Consider the following 14,740-nt stretch of genomic DNA (forward strand, 5'->3'; position numbering starts at 1 on the left):
GGCATCGGAGGACCGACTCGGGTCCGCTGCAGCTTTATCCGAGCCCTAGAGCCCTAGGTGTGAAGCGGCCCCTTCCAGAATTCATCAGCACATCAAAGCCGGCTCGAGCCAGGAGGGGGGCAGGGCCTGAACCCTTTGAACCAAGAGCAGGGGCTCTTAGGTGCAGGACCCCTTGGTCCAGTCTGCTCTACCTGGGCCATATTTCGGGCCTCAGTAAGTCAGGCACCTATGACCCACGGTGCACAGGCGTTAAGCCAGTCCTGCAAGTAAAAAGAACCACACTCAGAAAACTGAAGTCTAGCTCTCAGGCTTAGAGTAAACCTTCATTTATTAGGGACCCTACGCCATTTTTCCATCACCTTTTAAATATTTTATTTATATGAGTACACTGTAGCTGTCTTCAGACGCACCAGAAGAAGGCATTGGATCACATTACAGGCGGTTGTTGGGTATTGAACTCAGAACTTCTGGAAGAGCAGTCAGTGCTCTTAACCGTTGAGCCATCTCTCCACACACACACCCTTTTCCATCACTTTAATTTACAAATTGAATAACAAGAAAGTCCTGGATTGCATTGGCTAACTGTGAACTGGGGTAAGAACCTCTAGACACAGACATAGTTCCCAGAAGCTTGGAGATGACCTGTAGTCTCTCCATGATGTCCAGGCTGTGGGAGGCGCATTGAAGAAACCATCCTGAGGTGAGGTGAGTGAGGGGGAGAGGTGAGCCTGACTCCCCACACTACAAGTCACTCCTAGTCTTGGCAAGATGGGGAGCTTGATCCTTTTCCCAGCCCTCCCATGACTGGAGCTCTGCTGCTTTGGTCAGCCGCAGTGAGTGGAACTCCTTTGACAACTCAACAGCTCTGAGATGAATATGGTGGCACACTTGGGAGGTGAAGGCAGGAGGGTCAGGAGTTCAGGGCCTGGCCTAGCTGTATGTGGTCCAGGTTAACATGGGCTACATATGATCCTGTCTTGGAAAAAACAAGAGACCTGAAAAGCAGGAATCGTCATCTGTCCCAGTGGTGGTCTGTGATTTCAGTATCTCATAGGATGCTATCTGTTAGGTTCGTAGGATGCCTTTTATTTTATTTTTTTAAGATTTATTTATTATATATAAGTACACTGTAGCTGTCTTCAGACACACCAGAAGAGGGCATCAGATCTCATTACAGATGGTTGTGAGCCACCATGTGGTTGCTGGGATTTGAACTCAAGACCTCTAGAAGAGCAATCAGTGCTCTAACCACTGAGCCATCTCTCCAGCCCGCCTTTTATTTTTATAAGATGAGTGTGTGTCCATCTGTGCTGGTGCCCCACACACACCAGAGGTATCATGTTCCTCAGGATCTGGATGGACTTTCAGGCAATTGTGAGCTGCCTGAGGTGGCTTCCGGGAACGGAACCTTGGGTCCTCTTCAAGAGCAACATGTGCTCTTCTTAACTGCTGAGCTGTCTCTCCAGTGTTCTTCCTCCCACCTCTTGAAACATGGTTCCATGTAGCCCAGGCTAGCCTTGAACTTACTATAACCCAGCTGGCCCTTAGCTCCTGATCCCGCTGCCTCAGCTTACTGCTGTTGTGAGCTGTTGAGGATGTTTGCTCTTACCTGCCATACCTGTTCTGTGTTCTGAAGGGATTAGGTTGGAAAATAAAGAGAAATAAATACAAGTTAAAGTGATAAAACAAACCTGTCCCCATTCCTATGCAACAGGCTTACTAACATTGTCCCCAGGAGTTAGGAGTTACAGGCACATGCCCATAATTTCAGCACTTGGGAAATGAAGGCACGAGAAGTTTGGGCCAGCCTTGGCTACAAAGTGAATTTGAAGCTATCCTATGCTGGACTGTCTCAAAACATCTATTAGAGGGCTGGTGGTGTAGAGTGATTGCTTAGCCTGCAGGAAGCCCTGTGTCTTATTCCAACACTGCATGACCATCTGTAGCACTGGCTTGTAACCACAGCACTGGGAGATGAAGGAGAGAGAAGTTCAATGTATGATCCCTTTTGGCCTAGAGCTACGGCTCAGTAGTTAAAAGTACTGGCTGCTTAGCTCAGTGTCTTTCAGCTCGTGTTCGAGCAGGCCTTGGATCCCAGCACTCGGGAGGCAGAGGCAGGCAGTTAGAGGCCGGTCTGCTCTACAGGGTGAGTTCCAGGAGAGCCAAGGCTACAACAGACAATAACAAAACACCCAAACCAAGCCAACCAACCAAAGTTCTGGCTGCTCTTCCCGCAAGATCCAGGTCTGACTGATTGCCAGCACCCACGTGGTGGCTCATAGCTGCCTGTAACCACATTCCTGGGGAATGCACTCTTTCGGCCTCTGAGTACTACACAAGCACATAGGGCACAGACACACATGTAGGCAAAGCCCTCGGACACACAGGAAATTGAAAACTATTCTCAACTTCAGAGTTGAGTTTCTGGCACGTCTCAAAAACAAACCCCTGAGCCGGACAGACCGGACCTGGGATCGGCTGTTTTGGGGGCTGAGGTAGGAGAACCACAAAGTCCTGCCTAGGCTACCAAGTGAGTTCAAGGCCAGTGTGGATAGCTTAGTAACTCTCCGTCTCAAAATAGTAATAGGGCTGCTAGAGTAATCGCTTAGCGTGCAGCAGGCGCAGAATCTGCCTTGCCTGCTGAGCTCTTTTGGCATTACTGGACCTAGCACCTGCTGTCTCTTCTCCGGCTAGGCCTGGTTCCTGGTGTCTAGCATTACATCTGAACCTCTTTCTTCTGGAAGAATGACTCTCAGACTTCCCAATGCTGGTGCCCTGAATTTTTGCACCCTATTTGTCTTCTAGATGGGTGATGGTTTCCGGCGGTGAAGACCCCATGGGTTGGTACCTTTGTCCTTTGTCCCCTACTGCCTGTGACCTCCTCAAATACTTCTCCATCCTTGCCTCTCTCTCAGAAAGTCCACACCCACAATGACACCCAGAGAAGCAGTGTTCACCTCCACGGTGGAGTGGAGCCTGTGCCCTGAACTTGTGTGCCTGGTCCAGAAGGTCCCTTCTCGGGCTGCGGCTATCCGTGGGGTCTATCCCATCTGAGCTGAAGCAAATGGATGCCTTCTTGGGGATCGTGCTCTGAACAAGAACCTCAAGTTCAAGCTCAGGGATTGGTCCTCTTAGCTGATGCTAGAACAAGCAGCTAGAGACCTGCGTGCTTGGACAGGGTGGGAGTGTACCCAGTATCCCCCACAGGCAGGAGGACACTTGAGTGTCCCAAACACCCTCCACTTCCCATGTGGCCATTATTTCACATCATACTTTTAAAAATGGGGAAATTTCACTGAAAGATCTTGTGTCTTAAATTGAAAATATAGATGCGCATGGTTTAAAATTAAAAAGCGTCTGGGTCCAGAGGGCACAGCCAATGTCCTGACAAGCCTGCTTCTGCAGCCTCTACCTGCCTGCTCCAGACTGAACTGACATTGCTTGTTGCTTGCTTCTTGTTAATGGCACTTTGAAGTTGTATTTTATTAACTACAAAGTTAGGCAGACATGTTTGGACGAGGGAGGGGTGGGGGGACGCCACACTTCGGTGAAGGCACACACTTAAGAAGCCTCAGATCTGAGGCCTAATTGTTAGCACTGAGTGTCAGAAACACAGAAGGATCTGGAACAGGAGAGGGGTGCTGTGAGCGAGGCAGGGTAAGATGGTGGTGTCAGACTTGAGGGAAAGTTTAAAGGGCACAGAATTAGTTGGTGAGGGCCTGCATAAGAGACCGGCAGATGGCAGGGCCTGCCTCCAACTCCCTCCCAGAAGTCTTGAGTCCTAATACTAATACACTGAAGTGCCACGTGGAGCCCCTCCCTCCCCTGTTACCACTGTCACCCCTGTGGTCTCTGGGAAACATCCTCGGGGGCCAGCTGGTGCAAGGGCAGTGGGAGCTGCTGCTTCCTTCTGCCCCTTTGATCTTCTTATCTGGCCAGTGTCTTCAGTGGGTTCATTTGGAAGCTGCCTTGAGTTAATGAGTTCTCCAGGCTGCAAGGCCCACACAGCCTCCCTGCTGGGCCAAGGCCTTCACACTTTTGGGGCCTATGTTTTGACAAGTGCCAGAGCCGGTGGCTTCTGCTCCCCTGGTCAGAGCCTCCCCTGGTTGCCAATGTGTAAGGCTGGGAAATGGGGCCTTGCCACCACCCCATCAAAACAGAGGTGAGAGTTCAAGCCTCAGCCGGGTAGGGGGCAGGCAGGACAGGGAGGCCCCCTCTAAGGCTCAGGGTCCAACCTCAGCCTTCAAGCTGGGCACCACACTCCCCACCCACTCTGCAGCTTCAGTGCCCTCAGTTCTCGGCCAGCCTCTCTGACATAACCTTGCTAATCAAAGCTGCTATGCAGAACATTGCAGTCCCTAATCCCCGAGCCTGCCAGAGCAGAGGCCCCAGAAGAAGGAAGCTACTTTGCTTCCCCTCTAGCCTACTTAGCATCAGCAGATACCACTGATTAATTAGTGTCAGACTCACTGGCTATCTCAGCGCCATCACCCCCAGGTAGAGAGAGAGTGTGGCCAATGTAGGTTAATATCCTTGTCTTGCGCCACACTGCTGGTGCCAGTAAGGTAGGTACGCCCTCCACCATGGAGGTGGAGGGCTTCTGAGCCATGGTGTAGGAGGATCAGATCTTTTTCTTTTATAACTGTTTTTTTTTTTTTTAAGATTTATTTATTTTATGTGTGTGAGTACACTGTAGCTGTCTTCAGACACACCAGAAGAGGGCATCTGATCCCATTGCTGATGGTTGTGAGCCACCACGTGGTTGCTGAGATTTGAACTCAGGACCTCTGGAAGAGCAGTCAGTGCTCTTAACCTCTGAGCCATCTCAGCCCGAAGGATCAGATCTTAAAGCACTGGTCACACACACGTTCTTTCAGTCCTATTGTGTGGGCCTTGGTAGGTCTCCTGCTCCTGCGCACAGCTCCTTGGGATGAGGGGACACTGGTGAAAACATGGAGCCTTGAGAGGTTGTCCCAGAGCTAGTAAAGTGAGAGAAGGCATCTCTTAGTCTTGGGGCACAGCCTGGGCAGGCCTTACTTCATGTACCACAACCTTGAGAAGAGGAAACAAAGAGGTTTCCAGGCCCCAGCCTGGACCACATTGACCAGAAGTTCGGCAAGATGGAGCCCGAGAATCCAGATATATGACACCCTGGGCTCATGAGATGGCTCACTGGATAAAGCCAGTTAGTTGCTTTCAAGACAGAGTTTGATTCTCAGTCCTCAGGGTCCACAGGATGTCCTTGACCAGCACTCATGCACCTGCAAGTGCATGCATGAGGGTGTGTGTGTGCATGTGTGGTTGGTGTGTGTGTGTGTGTGTGTGTGTGTGTGTGTGCTCGAGTGCGTGTGTGTTCAGAGACATAAAAGGCACTGAAGAGAGGTCACTCTCTCCCTTTGGGTCACAGATGATGCAAGGCACGTCAACTTAAAAGATCAGCAACGAGGTCCAATTTCTCCCTTCCTGTACCTCCTTCCTCATCAACTGCCCTACAAGTCTGCCCAGTAAGGCTCTCTGAGGCTCCTGAGACTCCCAGGGGCGCCCTTCCAACCAGACCCCCACTGGTCCCTCCTCACACCTCTACTTCTTGGAGCCACCGAGCTGGCACACCATATGGAATAGATTATTCTGGACCCGGGATAATCTGATTATCTGGTCCTGGGCCAGTTGGATGCTCAGCCAGTGGCAGCCACAGGCAGCAGAGGGGTGATGAGGAGGGAGGGGGTGGGAAAAGAGGAGAGAGATTTGGCAGATCACTCCTCCCCACCCCCGGAAAGGCTCAAGAGGAAATGCCAGAAGCCCCGTGGGTCTGATGCTGGTTGATAATACTGAGGGGACAGGTCTCACCTCTCTCTTTAGGGGTGTCATATTTATGATTCATGGCCTCGTTCGGGTAATCGGAGGGGTGGCTCTGAGCCTTAGAGTGAAAACAGGAGAAATTGAGATATAAAGGGATTAATCGCTGAGAGAGCTAGCACAAAGCAAAGACGAAAACACATATGAATGCAGGAAATGATGGATCAAGTTCTCTGCCTGTGGAGATCTCTGCGGGCTTCGGGATTTCTTGTGTTTGTGCATTCCCGGATGCTGCCGGCAGAGGGCGTTGCAAGTCACTTGAAAGTTTTTTTTTTTTTTGCTTTCTTCCTTCTTTCCTTCCTTCCTTCCTTCCTCCCTCCCTCCCTTTCTCTCTCTCTCTTTCTTTCTTTCTTTCTTCCTTCCTTCCTTCCTTCCTTCCTTCCTTTCTTTCTTGACATCTCCATCTCCCGAGGAGGCCAGAATGATCTCAAACTATATAACCCAGACTTGCCTGCAATTCCAGAAAATTCCTCCTGTCTCAGCCTCCTGAGTGCTGGGATTACCGACATCGAACATTATGGAAGCTTTAAGCCTGGGCCAGGCCAATCTTCCTCCAGTCTCTAGACCTCCCCCTCTAAGGATGGAAATGTATCTGAGGTTAGGCTTTAAGATGCTGGGATCACGAGGGGATGCCAGGGCCTATGATATGGCCCAGGAGAACCTGTCTGTTCAACAGCCCAGCAGGAATATAGTTCTTTTATGCAGAGCAAGACAGGGTCCCCAAGAAGTGAAAAGAGAGATCACACACAGCCCTAGGTCCAGATAAAGCAAGGAAAGAATTGGTCTTGGTGATGCATGCCGGTAGCACCAGCACTTGGGAGGTAGAGGCAGGAAGATCAAGGTCATGTTCAACTATATAGTTGGTTTGAGAGTAGCCTGGGATTCCTGTCTCCAGACAGACAGGCAGAAAGACAGACAGACAAAGTGAACAGTCAGCCCCAAAGCTGAAATTCTGCTCACAGGCTGTTTAAGATTCTTTGTGCCAGCCAGTCTGGGAGGATCTGTAGATCCAGTTCAACTACCAACATGAGGGGTGAGACTGTGGGGCTCCCAGGATCCCCAACTTCTGCAGCTTGAAGGAAGCTGGGACGGCATTACATAGGCAAGAGGAAGGTTTGAGGAGCTCTGGTCCCTCCTCCACACCTCACCCTCAGGCAGTGAAGCACCAGGCAAGCATTCTACATACAGGAGCAGGAGTGGGAATTCCACATCAAGTTCCAGAGGTGGCCAAGGCCCTCAGCTAGGTCCAGGGATTTGTCTCAATGCCACAGGTACCTGACATTAAACCCAGGAAAGAGCTAGAGAAAGAACAAATAGGAGAAGGTCGCAGCTTAGACTGGCCACATGATTAAGAAAAGGAAGAAGAGCTTCATGGGGTCAGCACTGTGTTCTTAGTGAAAGATCTGGTGTAGCTTCCGAGACTCCTCTCCAAGGCAAGTCCAGAGCCAGCCCTGGGCCTGACCCAGGAGGTTTCTCCACCCTTAAGATTATGTCCTATCTCGGTCCCTGCAAGAACACAGGAAGGTCACCCTCCTCAGCCACCCATCTCTGACACTTGACTGGGCTGGCCTGAGTTCTCACAACGGTCTCCCATGAGCGTTGCCCAGAATTCTGAATGGGAACCTGTCATGACTAGAAGAAAGTAAAGGTACAGGTGTGGACATGCTGAGTGACAAACTCAGATGCCAAAAACCCATTCAGTATAAGACTGTGGATCCTGGCAAAGCCAAGACACTCCAAACCTGTAAGACAGCTCTGCTCAGGAAGCACCCGTGAAGCTGTGTTTTGCAAGGCGTACAGTGTGTACGTGTGTGAACACACACAGACTCCTTGAGGCTCACTGGGTGCAGTCTCGTGTCCTTCAACTGTAAGAATATGATCTCCAAACGTGATACAGGCAGTTCACTCACCATGCAAAGTACAGTGGGATAAACTGAGGTAGCCATGGTTTTACCATGTGGACTGTATTGTTACCATGTAGTATCTAACTGTGTACAGTAATATGCTAGGAGAGGCAGGACAGGGTTCACATTTCAAGAGGGATGTGACTTGTAACTGTGATGTTTACAGTTTCACAAGGAGACTCTGTCTGTATATTACTGAGGGAAAAAATTTAAGCTTTTCTTCTTTTAATTTTTTACATGTACATTCTATTGTTCTTCTTCTTCTTCTTTTGAAAAATTGATTGAGGAAGACATAGCAGAAGAATCAGGAGTTCAAGGTCATTCTCAGGCACATGGAAAGTTTGAGGCCAGCCTGTGCCACATGAGACCTAATTTTAAAAACATAAAACAAGGGCTGAGGAGATGACTCAGCAGTCAGGAGCACCGACTGCTCTTCCAGAGGTCCTGAGTTCAATTCCCAGCAACCACATGGTGGCTCACAACATCTGAAATGGGATCTGATGCCCTCTTCTGGTGTGTCTGAAACAGTGACAGTGTACTCATATGCATAAGATAAATAAATCTTAAAAACAAACAAGAGACATAAGACAAACAAAACCAGCCTGGTACGGTAGCATGCACCTGTAATCAGTAGCCGAGACTTGGAGTGGGGATAGACAAGGTCAGTGCAGGCTGCACAAGATGCTGTTGTAAACCAACTGCCCAACCTAGAGAAAGCACCTAAGGAAAGGTGCCAAGTCCTCTGTGTGTTCAGGCGCTGGTCCGGATGTCCAGCAGAGGTGAAGCTGCAATTGGTAGGATGCAGAGATGAGGCCACAGCATTTCTCTTCGTGTTTTCTTGCTTCTCTGCAAGGTCTATCTCTGTGTGACTTTAGGGAAAGAGAGAGAAGAGGATGGAAAAGAGAGGAGGGTGAAAGGAGAAAAGAGCAAACACTGCGGTCCCTGCAGTCCAGCCTAATGGACACCTCCTCTTCCTCAGTGCCTCCCTCACCCCTGCAGCACTGGTAGGTACCTAGTGTAGGCTCCATCTCCCATTTCACAGATGCTGCAGGTGAGACTGAAACCTGGACTGTGCTGGCCCTGGGTTAGAAGTTGTCTCCACTAGGCCTTGTTGCTCTGCCCAGCTTAGCCTTCTGGTCAGAGGAAAGCCTTCTCTGATTTCCAGGGGCACCTTGCACATCAGGTCACTTCAGGTCTCAAAGCTGACCTCTCAGTCCTTTCCCTCCTCTCCTGACTCAAGAGCAGGCCGCTTGTCCTTTAACTCTGGCCCTGGTGTAATAAACAGCCTGTAAATCAAAGTCAGATGCTAGTGGCTTAGCATCTGGCTCTCTCGCTGCCTTATGTGAGAGAGGGCACCTCCGTGGGCAAGAACAGCACTGTGTTGGATGAACCATGGGATTTGAACTCAGAAGTGCTAAGTGCTCGAAACAGGCTTCTAAGCCTTGGCAGGGAGAAACCCAGATCCTGGAGATTCTTTGTGCCTTGCCCTGGTGGCTGTCAGTTTCTGGGGCTTCCTATGATACTGGTGATGCTTTGCCAGACAAAACCTTGTCAACAGGCATTCTTGGGTGTGCCCAAGAATCAGAAACCAGTCTCAGGACCAGAACCCATGGTCACTTTCCATTTCTGGTCCTGCCCCGAGTATTCTCTGGGGCTTTGAGGAACCTCTGCTGGCTGTTTTGGAGGCCCCTGCACACTCCAGTTCCCAAGTTAACACCTTCTGCCCCGAGGGAGGCAGCCTTCGTGTCAACAGGCAGCCAGAAGGTGTGAAGGCAGCCAGTGCCTGGCCCAGGGGGAACCCAGGCTGGCCCCCTCCACTGGCCAGTAATGAGAATACCACCCAGCCCTGCAGCCCCTGCCACCTGCTCATGCTGTGCCCTTCTGCCCTCCTTTTCCCACAGCCTGACACCCTGGGCCAGGGGACTCATGGGAGAAGGCAGAGAAACCAGGCGCATGGTTAGAGGCCAGGCTTTATTATGGCTTTGGCTTCCTGGATCTGTTCCTAAATTTGCACAGCCATCAAGGACAGGTTGGACCAGACACCTCACCTCCTACCCCCATCTCCACACACGCATGCACACACACACACACACACACACACACACACACACACACGCATGCATGCATACATGCACATACACTATCCAGTGTCTTCTCTCTAGCTCTGGGCTTCTTCTCTGGGGGAAACTCAGAGGCTCCAGACCCACAAGTCAACTAACTCTGTGGGCTTGTCAGGGGCCACCAGCAGTCATCTACCCAGCTCTTGCACACACCCCTCTCCATGACCATTATGGTCAGTCTGCGCATAAGGCAGCTCAAGGCAAGAGGATGGGCTGGAGTTATTGTTCAGCGGTTAAGGCCACTTATTACTATCTTAGAGGGGACCTTGGTTTGTTTTTCTTAGGCCCCACAAATTGGCTTACAACTGTCAAAACTGAAGTTACAAACTGAAGGTACAGATGGTTGTGAGCCACCATGAGGGTATTGGGAACTGAATTCCAGGCCTCTGGCGGAGGAGCATCATCAAGTAATCTTAACCACGGAGTCATCTCTGCAGCCCCTCTGTAAGGTTTCTTTTTCTGAGATAGGCCTTTACTCTGTAGCTCAGGCTGGCCTAGAACCCAAAACATAGGCTAGACTGGCACCAAAACTGAAGCATTCTCAGCGTCAGTCTCCCAAGTGCGAGGAGCTTTCCTTGTCAGGCTGAATCCCCCAAACCCTTCAGCCAGTTCTCTAGCGACCCAGCCTGGAGCCACTCACTTAACCTCCCTTTCCTGAGCAAGGGCTTGTCTCCAGGCTCCCCAGCTGTGGCCTCTGGTTCTGCCCTTTACTGTGTGGGTAACAGGGGCTTCACCTTTTTGGATGAAGGCCCCAGAATCTTGCCAATTCAAGCACAGCTTGGGGTTTGCATCCCAAGCTGACAGCCTTCCTGAAAGGACTGCTCTCTGCTCACCTGATACCCCCTGAACCTGGTCTTTCACAAGGGTGCACGTGGTTCTGGGTACCCCATCTTATTACAGCTTATGGGGCAGGTCATTGTGTCTCCATGGCGTTGGCTTCTGGCTGGTAACCATCACTGGGTATGGGTCTCACTCTAAATTAGATCATGCCATATCTTAGCTCAAGATCATAACCTGTTGGTGCTTGGGCTCTGGAGCCTGCGGCCTACCACTAGAGACTTGTTCCAGGTGAACATGTCCCCGTCACCTTCCAGAATGATAACTCTGATTTTTCACTTGACTAAGCTTCCCCAGCTGATTTGGCCCCTCTGTCAACGAGAAAAGCCAAACATAACCTCAAAATGTCAGCTTAACGTGATTTGTTTTCTTTAACATTAGATTCGAAAGCACTCTATGTTGCCAATGATAGGGGTTCTTTTGCCTCCCCTCATCCTCATTGTGTGGTTTTGCTTTGGAATTGTAGGATGATAATGCAAGTTCTAGTCATAAGGCAGGAATGCAGTTTCTGAGTCTGGAGGTATTTTTCCCAGGCCTGGAGTGCTAAGTGCAGCTGCAATACAAGCTAGTCAGAGACTGAGGCAGGAGAATCCCAAGGTTGAGCCCAATCTAGGTAACACAACAAGAACCTGGTTTTTGTTTGTTCTATTTTAAGCTCTCCCAAAAGACCTAACAAATGAAAACCATTGAGATCTAGTTGGCTTTTCAATACACAGGAGAAACCAGGCTATACGCAGGCCTTGCCAACACCCATAGCAACACAGTTCTCGTTCCTAAGGAAACAGGAGCCAAAGGTTGGAACACAGCGGCAGGATGGGTGATGAACAGGGTCCATACTCCTGAAGCACATGCACCTGTCAGTTCTGCTGGCCTGATCTAGTCTCTTCCTCCCGTCACGGGAAGAGGAGAGCCTATGCATCCAGGACACGGAGGCCAGACTCCAACCTCCTCCTCCATAGTGCAGCAGGGCAGACAGCAAGACTAGAGGGCAAGACTCAGGCTTAACTTGCTGTGGAGCCGATTCCAGCACAGTAATACCTGGCCTAGGTGCATCTGTGTTGAGAGGAACGCTTCAGGGCTCCAGGGCTTCAGGGAAACTAGGTTTTTCTCATACCTGGGTTAGAATCCCACTCCTAGCCGGAAGTAATTGTGAGTCTCCATTTCTGGTCTAGCTTGATCTAGTTTAGCTGGCCAGCACCTACAGCTCTACATGAAGCTCAGGTGACCACAGGACCAAGAATGTCCCCATGTTGGCTTCACAGAGGAAAACGTTGGGATGGGAGTGAGGGTGCCCAAGGCCAGTGCTGAGTCTCAGAGAACCAGAACAGTATTCCTGCCAGGGCTGGCTCACAAAACACCAGTGTCCTCACATTCTAGTCTGTCCCTTGACCTCATTTGCTGCTCCTGAACTTGCTATCGAGTGGAATGACAGCCATCTCTGGGCTAAATGTTAGGGTACGCACTGTCTTACCTCACCCCAACAGTCACTCTGCAGTCAGAACCCTCACCTCATAGAAGATAATACTAAAATTGGGTCAGGCATGTGCTCCAATTGCAGTGATTGGAAGGCAGAAGCAAGTGAATTGCTGTGAGTTTGAGGCTAGCCTGGTCTACATAGTGAATTCCAGGACAGTCAGAGCTACATGTTGAGACTGTATCTCAAAAAAAAAAAAAAAAAAAAAAATTTAATCTAAAAAAGAAAAGAAAAAGAAAGAAGGGGAAAAAAACAAACTAAAGTTAAATGGGTTGTTAAAGTCCTGGGACCAATGCTATAGCCCAAAACAGTAACAACCACTGACCTATACAGTCTCTTTGTACCAACTGGAGGCTGGTGAAAGAGTTTAATCTCCCTTTGGGCAAATAAGGCTGGCAGGAAGTGTGCCCTATGCTTTAAGGGTCTGGCTGAAGAGCCCAGTGTAGAGCCAGGGATTCGTGTTTTAGAAATATAGTCTGAAATCCTACAGTGAACCTAGAACCTGGGCTCCCACACCACAGAAGAAACAGGCCTCCCTGGACTTCCCCAGAGAGGGCAAAGTACTGTGTATCATGTTCAGGGCTCTGTGAGGGAGTTAGACGTTCTTCATTCACCAACTCTTTTTGCAGGAAGTCCCTTAGGCTGGCTGTGCAGGCCAAGAGAGGGAGGGAGGATTGTTGGAAAGTCAGAACTATGGAGATTATAAGGCCAGGAGACTCAAGTCCACCTGGCTGGCCTTGAACTCCATCTGTAGCTGATGCTGACCTTGAGTTACCAACTCCCAATATTCACCTCCCAAGCACTAGGCTCACAGGCATGTGAACACACACCCAGCTCTATCCGGTCTATATATTGCATTCCACAATTACAATGTTTAGCTCTCTACACACTAGCAGAACACTCACAAATAAATAAGTGGTGGAAATTTTGTTTTGAGAAGCAGGAATTAGAGACACCAAGAGAAATGTTCATCTGAAAGTTCAACTGACTATTTTGTGTGGTTCTGAGAACTGACCAGGAGCCTTAGCCATGGTAGACCAGTGATTTATCGCTAAGTTACATACCAGACCATCAGTGTAAAATTCCAGATGCAGATCAAGATGTGCATGTGAGAGCCACAGCTGGGTAGGCAGAGTAACATTTAATGTTCTGTTTCGAAGCAGGGTAACTATGGCTACGGCCAACTGTACTGTCAAACAGCTAAGAGAAAAGAGTGATGGCTAATACTTGTAATCCTAGGTCTTGGAAAGCGGAGGCAGGAGCATTTCCATGAGTTAGTGTCCAGCTTGAGCTTAGAAAGAGACCCTGTCTTAAGAAAATTAAATAGAGCTGGGCGTGTGTTCACATGCCTGTGAGCCTAGTGCTTGGGAGGTGAATATTGGGAGTTAGCAATTCTAGGTCAGCGTCAGCTTCAGATGGAGTTCAAGGCCAGTCAGGTGAACTTGAGACCCTGTAGTCTCCAAAAGAAAAAGAAAAAAGAAAGAGAAAAGAAGAAAGAAAAGAAAGAGGAAGTGTGGGTGGTATTAGAAATTGTCTTTCTCTGATAAAACCCCACAAACAAGAGTAATTTGGGGTGGAAGGGTTAGTTTTCCTCCATGTCCCCTGTCCCTAATGAAACAATGCTCTTGGTTCAGTACCCAGCTGGACCTGCTCAGCTCTGTGGCAAAGACCTGACTGCCTCGGAAGCTCAGTTAGCCCTTAGCTTTCAACCTCAGCTCCTCTCCTGGAGATCATGCAGGACATGAGCGCCTTGTTTAACTTGTAGGTGATGCTACAGTTTTATTACCTCAGCTATTTCTCACAGCAGTCCTGGGAGCAGATGCCATACTTAGTCCTATTTTGTCAACCTGAAGGACAAGCTCAGGCCGGTTAAGGGCCTTGCACAAAAGCAAATGGGTGCCCATAAGCAATTTGAAATGTTGGTGCCTGTTTTTTTTTTTTTTTTTTTTTTTTTTTTTTTCTGTTGTTGTTTGTTTGTTTTAGCTTTTTAAGACAGGGTCTCATGTAGCCCAGGTTGGCCTCAAACTTTCTATGGACTTGAACTCCTGATCCTCTTGCCTCTAGCTCCCAAGGTATTGGATTATAGTCATGAGCACTCACTGATGGCAGTATTTGGGATTTTGTTTGTTTGTTTTCTGGGACAAGTTCTTAGTGGGTAGTACAGGCTGACCTCCTCTCCTCCCAGTCCTCCTGCCTCAGTTTCCCAAGTGCTAAATTACTGGTATATGCCACCATACCTGTGCAGTCCCTTCATTATACAGTGTAGGTGCAACTAAAGCCCATAGCAAGTGCTTTCAGGATCATTCCGGGGAGGGCCAGAAGTTAGTCTGTGCAGCAATTACTACTGAGATGAAAAACCAAAGGCTCAAAGAAATTAGATGGCTTCAAGGCGACACAAAGCCTCATGTTGGATTTGGCATCCACCTCCTTCCATTTCCACTTCCCACTCTTTCTCCAGGCTGCTGGGTTCCATCTTTAGTGGGTACAGACGCTGTGGTCAGTGAGAGTTTCTAAGTGTCTTTTAGCAAATTAGCTAATGTGGGGATCTG

Source organism: Micromys minutus, assembly GCF_963924665.1.
Source record: "Micromys minutus genome assembly, chromosome: 3".
NCBI lineage: Eukaryota > Metazoa > Chordata > Mammalia > Rodentia > Muridae > Micromys > Micromys minutus.